At 32.7% G+C, this 10,769-nt stretch overlaps 1 pseudogene across 1 annotated transcript; it reads right to left on the bottom strand.

Annotated features, from left to right (window-relative positions):
* Window positions 1-1,626: 1,626 nt before the first annotated feature.
* Window positions 1,627-8,475, bottom strand: LOC308413707 (vomeronasal type-1 receptor 2-like; annotated as a pseudogene). The gene is made up of 2 exons: window positions 8,462-8,475; window positions 1,627-2,573 (listed from the first exon to the last, which is right to left on the bottom strand). The product of its transcript is annotated as a vomeronasal type-1 receptor 2-like (transcript).
* Window positions 8,476-10,769: the final 2,294 nt, after the last annotated feature.

Raw genomic sequence — 10,769 nt, forward strand, 5'->3', positions numbered from 1 at the left:
GATGAATTCTACATTGTTTACATTTCTGAGGCATTGTAACTAAAGTAGCAGAGAATGTGAATGGGGTTTTATCTTTATTGTAGAATATTGTTATATGATCAAGAGTAGGATAGCTGGATATATGTTAGTTATAATAATTGCATTTTAAGGACTATCCACACTGTTTTCTATAGTGCCTACAACAGTTTGAATCTGCAAAGATAGTGAAGAATTGTCCCACTTTTGGGGGCATCCTCATCAGAATTTATAATTTGTTTCATGGATCAAAGCCATTCTGTCTGGTAAGGTCAAGTATCAAAGTACTTTTAATTTGTATTTCTCTGATTGTTAAGGATGTGACACATTTTTTGTGTTTTTGAGAAATTATATTTTATTCTTCAGGAACTCAGCCCAATTATGTATCCTTTGGCATTAGATGTTTGCTGTTTCACATCATCACACACCTCATTGCAGCCACCCTCATTTATTTTGTATGTTACCCACATTTTCATCCTTCTGATGTATCTGCTTTATTCATTCCAATAATATTAGTTTTTGTCTTTTCATCTTCAGTCATTTGTGAATACTTCATCATTTCAAATCCATGTTTTTTTCTCCCTGCTCTATATCAATATGTGATAAAGTATTTCTTGGCCCCTAAGTCTTGTCAGATTTCAGTAATACATGAATAGAGTCTTGCCTCTTTGCAATGTTTTATTTTCCAATATCTCAAATATTCAGTGTTTATCATCACTCTCTCTATCCGTTCTACCACCTTCATTGCTCATGTTCTCCCTGATACTATTGAAAATTTGTGCTAATGATGGAAACAATGAGAATTTTTCAGTTCTTTATGAAATCTAGCTCTCTCTGTTCTACTCATAATAAAGAATATACATTGCCTTCTACTTAGTGTGTTACATTATTGGGGGTAGAAGAATTTAAGAGAAAAGGTCTCTTGATTAACCTTCAAAGCAAGCCTTGGAGTTTCAATGTCTTTACTCTTGCTCAGCCATGTTTTTATTGCGTCTGTATAAAAGGTATTATTTTTACTTTGATACATGGTAGAGTATAAGCTATTAAAAAGCTCATGGCATACAGGGACTCATATCTCTGGCCCAAGTGCAGGTAATTTGATATGGAGTACAACCATAAGAGGCATTTGAATCACTCATGTCCTAGAGCATCTGTGAGATGTACATCACTTTCTATGGTAAAAATTTACCAGCACTTAACTAGTGGTTGTGGTTACATAGTCTTGGGTCTATGGAGTAAAGTTTAGTTAGAACATAAAGAAATATACAAAGCATTCTCTATGCTATGTATCAGCCCACCTGATAACAAAAGTGGGAATGATTTGCTAAAACACATTGAGCATGTTCTCATTAAGGAAGCCAGGTCCAAAGCAGACACTGTGAAATGTATCTATCAACTAAAGTGTCAAGATCCCCAGATCCCCACAATTTTGCTAATCTTAGATGGATGTTCTACCAGTTGAAGTAACCTAAATAACCATTTGTATTTAACTTATAAATGCATTTGCTTTTATAATGCCTGCTCTAAAGTATGTATGCGGTTTTTGTTTTCTTTTTGAAGTTTTCACTCTGTAAAAGCATTCAAAATATTAAAGAGTTTTGTACGCTTTTCCTAGAGAAAGCAGAGTTTGGAAAGAGGGTATGATTGACTCATAAGTACAAAAAGGCTTGAAGTGGGAATACATAAAGTTAAAATAGTTGTGAAATTTGTCAGCCACCAATCTGAACTGTGAAACAGAGCATTGTAAGCATGTGAGATGGCAGAGAGTGTATAAACAGCCAGAAAAGTAGAAACTAGGACAATAATGTTCTGGGTTGCTCTGGATTCAGGGGAACTGCTATGGGAAGCACGGGTGCTGTGGATGTATTGAATTTGCTGTTTGTGCCTGTACAGAATTATAATCATTGTGCTACTGGACCAGGTGATGAGACCAGAAAACATAATTTCAGGAAACACAATAAAAGATATATACAAAGAAGCTGTTATTTTGTCATATCCTACAATGGTATAGAGTTTGAAATTTGTATTCTCTGTTATGTTTTTCCCACTTAATGTTATGAACATGTACAAAGGGAAAATAACATTTATGATGGTGTACAAGACCCAGCAGAGAGAAATACAGCGACTAATATCCTTTACAGATTTGACTCTAAGATTCTTCCAACAGGAGTTTCTTGGGATGATGGTGATGGCCTGGAAGACACTCAAGAGGCAGATGATAACAATGGACATGCTCCTGGAAACTCTTAGAACGTACATAAAAAATTGATAGCTCCAATCATTAAAGAAAAGTTTCATCCCAAAAGCAGCCATTGTGTTAGACCCTCCTTTGGAGAGAATGATCAAGATGTTAATTATGATCAGATGCATGAGAATCAAATCCATGGGCTTTACTTTGTGTTTTTTATAATAAATGAGCAAGTAGTAGGGAATGAGAGAGATGTTTCCTAGAATTCCAATTACACTCTGTAACAAGAATATTATTCCTATTACCAAATTCCTGGCATCCATAATGTTACTGAGAAAAATCTGACTTCAAAATATGCCTCCAAACACATCTAGGAGCAAAATGATGATTTTTTGTATCTTAAGAGGTACTGTGCAGCCATTTTTACAAATGTACATAAATCACATTAGCTGAAGTCTGAAAACCCAGGGAGGTCGGCAGAACACAATACTGTCTGCATTACCTCCCACAGTTATTTACATACCAACAAAGTTCAACATGAACTGGTAAAGTCTTCCAATGCACATGTTGACGGAGCAAATTCCCATTATATATTTTATAAATGTCAGCATAAAGGATAGAGCAAAGTTATCCTGGTAGAAAAAATGACAAGTAAGCTCAAAATGAAAAATAATCAATTCTACAACCCACCCGCATTGCAGAATAATCATCTTCTTCAAAAAAGAAATCTATTGGAAATTACTTATATCAATACTCACATTAAAAATGATAGTGTTAGAGCAGGAAAGAACATGTTTTCTATTCTTTGATAATTATGTTTATTATGTACAAACCACGACATAGAAATATTAAATTAGATAATGTTACATTAAGAGCTAACTTTTTAAATACTACCCCCCACACACATGTAAAAATTCTGATACAGAATTAGGATGAGATGAGTGGATGGAGAATGCAAATTCTGCATAAAAAATTGGACCTAACACAATGGAAAAAGTACAAGTTAATGATTCCACAGAAATTAGTTAGATCAGGATAATGCTCAAAATAGAAAACATAATGCAAGAAAGTACTGTGTTCCTCTCTGATCCATTTCTGGTGTCATGTAGCATCTGAAAGGTGAAGCAAAAGTCATATAAAATAGTAAGTTTGGGTACATATGTCAATGAAACAATAACTCTGGCTATAGAGTTCACATTGCTTCACACATTTCCCAAGTTAAAGATTGTTCTAAAGTGTAAGAGGTATATATTTTTATCTTTAAAACCTAGCATTTAAGGACCAGATTTTATAAACAATGTTCAGAATTTGATTACAGTGAATGTCTTGAAAACAAATATATTCAGAGCTGTACTTTAGCAGTATAGCAATTGATTGGGGTTTGTGCAGTTTCATCTTATGTAGCAATGTAAATAAAATCAGAAATGTATTCACAACACTTAACACTCAAATATACTGAAAACTACTTAGAAAATGTAAGAGATCCTGTTCTGATATCAAATTATATCAAATTATGCAAATAGCAACACACGGAAGCAGGGTTCTGTTCTTTCAAATCTTAGAAGAGACAGGGACCTGAATCTAATAACTTCCACTCCTGCCAATAACTCAACATTACTCATTTTTTATATAAACACAAGTGAAATAAATTTAATTTATGTCTCATTTTTAGTGATATGGTGTGTGTGTGTGTTTGTATGTGTATGTGTGTGTATGTGTATGTATGTGTGTGTATGTATGTGTATATGTGTGTGTATGTGTGTGTTCAGATAAGATATTGCTCAGTAATGCAGGATAGTCTTGAATGTACAACAATCATCTTAAATCAGTGCTCAATTTCTGGGATTGAAAGATCAAGACAATGCTCAGGTTTTTTACTTATGTGTTCATAGTAAGGTGTTTATCAATTATGATTAGTGAAGATCTAAATAGTTAGCCAAATTCATGAACATACTTGTTTTAACACAAGAATGAAAGTTATGTACACCAATATACAGCAAACAAAGTTTTTTACATTCTTATTTATAAACTACATTTACCTCTATTTGGTTTTTCTTAAAAGTGAACTGAAAGAAATGGGTTAGACATGAGAGTTCTTTCTGCTGTCATGCTGCTCCGAAATTCAATATACATTGTATTATTCAGCCAGTTGTGGAAATGATGCCTGTAGAAGTGAAGTGACTTTCTCAGAAACAAAGACAAAGCAAACTGAACAGCTCGGTTCATCAGAAAATATAATAAATACAGTGGGGGAGGTAATAGAGAATTATAGACATATTTAAAACTTTCTCTTCTGTTTGAAACATAATATTTTAAAAGCCAAGATTTTAAAATAACCATTTTACTAGCGTAAATTGATTTCTATGAAATTAGCTGGAAAATTAGTGCATTTAGAATTGTTTCTCTGGAAAAATTGTTTCTATTATTTAATAAGGTAATACGTAGAAATTTACTGACTGTCAAAAATTTTCACTGAAATATTAAAATCTTTTTTCTCAAATTTCCATTTTGTTTCTAAGATTGAAACAGAAACAGCTAATGTGATTGCATTTTACTTCTAAAGAATGTTGTTAGTTTATTCTAATATAATAATGGAAATATTAACAATGACCCAAGAATCCTAGTATTTAGTAACTAATATTTCTTGTACAAATATAAAAATGTGAGCTTATATAAAATATATAGACTTCATGTTTTAAAAATCTGGAAGTGTGAACCTATAATTATAATTCAAACACTAGGGATGAAGCAGATGCTGTTAGATCCCTAGGGCAGACATAAGAAATTATAATATATTCGAGAATTTCAGATGAATACAAGACCATGTCTCAAAAAGAACAAGATTAAAATCTGTCTGAGGAGCTACAACTGAAATTTTGCTCTGACTCCACACTCTCATATAAGTTCATATTCACAGAACACAAAAGAACCCCTGCATATAGAAAAAGAAGACCTACAAAGAGATACGTACGTAATAATTAACTTCTGTTTTGAAGGTTTATTTACAGGTCAAGTAAAACTATTAGTAATGAATCATGATGTATAAATTACATATAAATAAAAATATATATGCAGATATAATTTATAAAATGTGAATATATGAACTGTATATTTAAAAGGAATGCTGCAAATAAAGGCTATAGGTGAAGCCTCAGGTTAAACTCTTGCCTGCTGTATATAAGGAACTACATTTGAAACCTTCAGTCATGAAAAGTGGAAAACCCATCGTGAGATGCCGTGTACTCAGAATATCACTAAACAAGAAATTATATTCCTGCTAGACCAGAGTTTTGCCAGATTCGCAATGACATTGTCACCTTGAATTTAACACAATATTCTCAAGTAAAAGATGGAAAACAGACTCAGTGGCCATTGATTGTTTGGACAGATAAAGCTCCTGCCCAGCTATGGATGTAGTCCTGCTTAGAGAGGCTTCTTCCCTGGTAGGTCCCAATCTTGGCTTCTTTCTAGTATTAGATGATTTCCCTAATTCCATTGCTAAGCTTTAGTTGTAAATACAAAGTTATTTTCCAAAATTGTCACTCTGCAAAGTTACTCTGTATAATGAATGGAACATGAATGAAGGAATTAACATAACCTCGAAAAGCCTTCAAAATCAGGTATTATTAGAACTCACAGTTTTAAGTAGGCTGACTGATAGAGAATTTTGTAACAATTTTGCTATATAATGTGTTGGTATACAAGTTAGTATACAGTCACTTCCCCTTTGTAATTTGGTCTGCATCAAACAGAGTCTTCCTGTTTGTTAACTAAGTCCCAAAGTTTCTACCAAGAACCTGTTTTCCAGAGGTGGGCACTTACCATACCTTTCTTCTCTAATTTCACTGCTTTTGAGGATGAAAACAAGAAACTTACCTGATATTTTTCAGTCTGTAGAACTTTCAATTCAGTGTGCAGCTCCTGGCATGACAGCCAAAACTATGGAAGAGGGGTCAGCTCAGCCCTTAGTTAATATTTCAGAGACCTTTGATCTCATCTCCCTTCACAACTGCAATTTCGTATCATCTGCAGTAGTGAAAATGGCACTGCCTTTGGGAGCCAAAGAAATTTCTGAAAAATTTCAATTGATTATTATCAAAGACACTGATGAGTTTATTGCAAATGTATCCAAAGACACAATGTGTTTGGACAAATTCTTTAATTTCATGATCCCTAATGACTAATTAGAAGATAGAATGCCATGAATATTAAAGTCTCTTATGAAAGAGTTCTGTAAGAAATTTTGTTTGTCAGTTTAGATGCAGTGAGTCTTCTCTCAGATATCCTAAACAAAACCAAGTGAAGTACTAATTTTTGGATTCCAGTGCTTTTGGAACCTTTATTAGTGCATGAAGCTGAACACAGTCAGTCATGAGTTTTGCAATTTTTGCTGAAAGACCAGTAAAACGAAAAATGAGACATCTTTATCCTCACTAGAGATCATTAGTCTCAGTTGAACTCAATTCAAGTAATGATATAAAATATACTAGGACAAAGTAAACACAGGAGGAACTTCATATTCAGACAGAGCACTATCTGAGGATATTTTATACTTATAATAATTTCTTACCAGGACATTAAATGGACCCAATAAATTTTACATATCCAATTGCCCCTTTCTTTTTTTAAACTACTGAATTGAACCTAAAATAATACAGTCTTCTTTTTTTACTAATCTGAAAAGAGTACTCATTATTTAACATTTAATGAAATAGATACAATTAAAGGTTTAAATTGATCCATTATCCACTAAACATGGCACTTACATAGTTTTAGGCTAACATATAAATGAGAGAGAAATAGTCAACATCTGACCACCATAACTTGATTCTCAAAACTTGATAATAAACTATAAAAAACACCTACGAGTCATGAAATTAACTGTATTTTAGAATAACAAATATTGAGTCTGTATTAAAACTACATTTTATTGACTGCTGAGTCTGCATTTACTCCTGAACTTGAGAACATAGTGATGAAAGAAAAAGTGACTGTGATTGTAAATCTTACACAACACTCATTTAGCACAGTGTCAATTGTTCCCTGGGAAAATTTCAACTATATTTTAAATTATGGTAGACCATATCTCTGGTCTGCAAACATCTGAGTAGGCAAAGGTGGCTGGTGGGTGGGCCCTGGAATCTTCTTGTCTATATATCCTCACTGCTTGAGTACAAGTGTGCACTGACAGAGACAGCTCTTTTAATGTGAATTCTGGAACTTGAACTCATTTCCATATGTTCAGAATGCAAGCAGTGTACTGAGTATATTGTTCTCCTAGTAGTAACTTAATTTCTGTAACATACTATTTTGTTACATATTAACTTCTATGTTTTAAAGATCAATGTAACATTAGTCATCAATTTATCTGACTAATATTGGTTTTCCTTAAACACACACACACACATATGTATATACAAATAAACATACAAATTTCTGTGTCTATGTTGTACTCATGAAACCCAATTTTGGACAAGAGTAGTTTCTGCAGTATTGGATTATAATTAGAAGTTCATTGTTAGGCAATGCCAGAATTATCTAACAAGATTCAATATCAAATTATAAATCATCTTGCAAAGACTGAGATTTTGAAAATGTTTAAAATGTTTCCAACATATTACTTTTGACCAGAAACCTATGTGATTTGTTACATGAACCATTTACTGTCATCATTCTCAATTCTACCTACTGTTTATAACAGATATGACATATGAGAATAATTTACCAATCATTTTCTAGGACATTTTTCTGTCAATGAGTGGAAGATCATCTTTCACATCAACTATTTATGTAAATCACAGGAGTCATAGAAACAATATTGCCAATTTTGTTTTTATTTTTAAAATTAACATTCAGAAAATATCTGAGCATAATAAAGTGTAAAGTTAGTTCTTCAGAAAGAGAATACATGATTTTATTTGATGTGGTAAGGGTGACTACACTATGTGCTTCTCTACAGAATCTTTAATCCTTTTAAAAAATCTCAAGAAAAGTGTTAGGCAATAAAAACTGGTAAAATGACTTTAGAGATCAGGAACTAGAAATGATTCATGGGTTTCAGAATGAAGATGGAATGCTGGATGACTTCTCTTTCCTGATTATAACCTCTTCCATTTCTACATTGCTTATGATTTCAGTTATTACACTTCTTTTTCAAACATTGGGTGCAATTCAGTTCCAAATTATTTTCTTTCCAAGAATAACAACATCTTGACAGTTCTTAGATCGAAAGATTTCCATTGGGTAATCATTACTTACCTGAATTTCAACATCTAGTATGATAGGTCATGAGAACAATTATTTGTTTATGTATGCATATCTATCTTGGCAGTCCCTGAGGTACAACGCTATCAAGCATCCTGAACATTCACCTGCTCCTGTATGAGTCTGTATATTCTGGTGAATGTCATTGTCCCTGTTTCTTTATCTAATGGAGAACATAATATTATGAAGAGTAAAATTTACAGCCTAATACAAAAGATCCAGTGAACACCATAGTTTTTAAATTGTATTGTCATCATTATTGCTCAAGGATGTTTTATCTTTGGCCCCATAATTTGAGTCTATTATTCCATAACATCTATATAAGGCAAATGCCAGCAGCCCTTGAGACCCCTTCAATGAACCTTACTGGTAACTCACATTCATTTTAAATGAAAATTATATTTTAAACATTTGCAGGTATCATTTGCATGTGAGTGTGTAAAGGGAATCATGAATTAGCATTTTCTTTCAATATAACATTATCTAAATTGCTTTTTAAATCTTATGATAAATAAATTTTGTGATAAGTAATAAATATTCTATTGTTTAAGTATAGGAAAATGTGACCATTATTATAGCATTTGATTATTTATACTAAAATTCCAGATTAGAAATGTACTTTGTATGAATTTAATTCCTGGTGCAGATGGTAATTGAGTCTCTCCTGAAATGAATGGTTGTCAAAGTTACTCTGGAGATGTACAATTTAGTGTCTTCTTCTTTTGAAATATTTCATCATTGCTTTTTTTGCAATAACAATGTGGCATTCTTTTTTTAAAATTAATTACTGTAAATTTTATGGTACTACTTTTGAAAAAAATATTTTACATTTTAATCCTTTTTTTCTCTTACAACTTTATTTTTTTAAAAAAGAGGGATACATATACAGATTTTTAAAGATATTTTGGCATAACACTATATGAATATATTTTTGTCAGTGCTTAATTCTTTTAAAGGTTTGAGAGCATGTATTATTATTAATGCTGAATATTCTAAGTAAGATTATGTAAAATTCTCTTTAGAAATATGTGCCTGGAAAAATTTTAAGGAATGTTATTGTGGTTGCCAAAATGTCATTTTTTGTCAAAATATTGCTATTATCTACATATATGGTTTGATTTATTGAAATTAAGTTAATCACTCCTACCAACCTCTTTGACAACAAAACATTGAATGCACCATTATTCTTAGAAAAATAAGTGTTGTCATAATTTTAAAAAAGATACTAAATGACAAAATGATCTTGGGGAATTTGACAATAGGAATGTTTTTATCACAAAGTACAGTTGAAATTCTCTGAAATATTTTCCTTCTATCCCACTACCTAATTATTTTTTATAGTGAATAGACATTGAAGCCTACAGATTTAATCTGCACACATCTGGTTATAGCCAACTGACCAAGACCTGCTCAGTCAAACAACAGGTTCCCCAGGGCAGGAGCGAGGATTAAAAATAAAGAAAGATAGTTAGACAAAACTGCAGCATAACCTCTAGCCAGTTCTGAGGCTGAAAGACTGGTTTGATTCTTTTACTTTCCTTTTATAATATTTTCATTACATGCAAGTAATAATAAAAGCTCTTGCCAAGTGACCCCCAAAGATCCCCACAACCAAGCTCTTGATAGTTCTCTATAAAGGTGTGCCTTACACAGTTGTAGATTTTGGAATGAAAGGGTTCATCCATAATTTTATTTGCAAGCTAGTTTTGTATATTCAAAGACTTGGCAGAAGCATGTCTGTGAGTACTACCTGCCTCTTGAGTGTATACCAGGCCATCACCATCAGCTCCCAGAAATCATATTGTAAGAATCTTAGTCACATATTCAAACTACATTGGCCTATTTATGGTACATCATGTACATTACAATAAATTTCATTTTTATGTGCTTGTTCTTATCAAAATTATTCAAAATAATATGACAAAAACAGAAATTTTTTTTCTCTGCTCCCTCTTTTGCTCTTGGTTGTGAAAAAATTGTAGAATCAGTATATATAACATTGTTGGTATCTCTTGAAGTCTGATATTCTGCGCTCATCATGTGGTTCAATGGTTTTGTTGGACCTGCATGTCTCAACAATCAGGGTGTCCACTTCCACAGAGACACAGATAAACTGAGACTGATGTAATAGGCAAAGGTTTAATCGATAAGTCCAGTGCACTGGGGTAGTTTTGCAATTAGGACAGAGCTGACCCCAAAGTTTCAAAGTGCACAATTTTAATACAATTCTGAGGGCAGATTTCAGCAACAGCATGGGGTGGTGGCATCTCATTGGCGGGCGACAGTGACCCTTGATTTCACT

This window comes from Micromys minutus (genome assembly GCF_963924665.1).
Source record: "Micromys minutus genome assembly, chromosome: 32".
In the NCBI taxonomy this organism is placed as follows: domain Eukaryota; kingdom Metazoa; phylum Chordata; class Mammalia; order Rodentia; family Muridae; genus Micromys; species Micromys minutus.